Consider the following 991-nt stretch of genomic DNA (forward strand, 5'->3'; position numbering starts at 1 on the left):
GTTTCTAGTTTTCCTGGTAAAACTGGAATATCTGGCAACAATCAGCTATTTCTCATTAGCAACTGGAACTCAATAACAACCACTTTCTTTAGTTTACCATGGACCCCCCCACTGCCTACTGTCTTATGCTCAGCCCAGGTCCACTGTTTGTTCTCTGTGGCTGGCAAAATTCTAAGATGACCCCTAATGAATCTCACCATGTATAATCCCCTCCCTGTTGAGTGTGGGTGAAACCAGTGAATATGACGATGACTCCTGTGATTATGTTATGTTTTACGGCAAAAGGGCGAAAATCTTGAGGGTGCCTGACCTAGTCAGGTGAGCGCTATAAAAGCAGAGTTTTCTCCAGCTGTTTGTACAAGGGGAAGTCAGAGATTTGAAGCACCAGAAGGATCTGGCTTGCCATTCTTGGCTTGAAGATGGAGGGGGCCGTGTGACAAGGAATGTGGGTGGCCTCTAGGAGCTGAGAGCACCCCCCAGCTGACAGCCAACAAGCAAACAACAACCTCAGTGCTACAATCACAAGGAACTAAATTCTGCCAACAAGAATGAGCTTGAAAGAGGATTTTTTTTTTTTCCCTCAGAGCCTCCAGACGAAAACTCAAGGCTGGCGGATTCCTTGATTTCAGCCTTGTGTACCCATGCTGACCCACAGGACTGTGAGCTAATAAATGAATGTTGTTTTAAGCCATGAAGTTTGTGATAATTTGGTACACAGCAGCAAAACTAACATAGCCTCTGAAGGCATGTGAGTTTTTAAACTCTGTATTCAACTGTAAGAAGTTATGACGATGGTCCTACATAAAGCTGGGGCCAATAGGTTTTTCTGGGAATGATTTCCTAAGTTGAGGCAATTCTTAATTACCAACTATGAAATCCATTTATAAACACAGTGGTCCTGTTACTCTGCTACTTAAAAACCTTTGATAATTCCCCATTGCTTGAATAATGAATTCCGAATTCCTTATTATAGCACTCAGGACACTTGACA

General features: G+C 43.0%; 1 protein-coding gene across 1 annotated transcript in view; it reads right to left on the reverse strand.

The window, feature by feature from the left end:
- The window catches only part of DNAH9 (dynein axonemal heavy chain 9), a 450,622-nt gene that overhangs the window by 400,268 nt on the left and 49,363 nt on the right, over positions 1-991 (reverse strand). The gene's annotated exons all lie outside the window — the stretch shown is intronic.

Source organism: Trichechus manatus, unplaced genomic scaffold (assembly GCF_000243295.1).
Source record: "Trichechus manatus latirostris isolate Lorelei unplaced genomic scaffold, TriManLat1.0 scaffold00040, whole genome shotgun sequence".
NCBI classification, from domain to species: domain Eukaryota; kingdom Metazoa; phylum Chordata; class Mammalia; order Sirenia; family Trichechidae; genus Trichechus; species Trichechus manatus.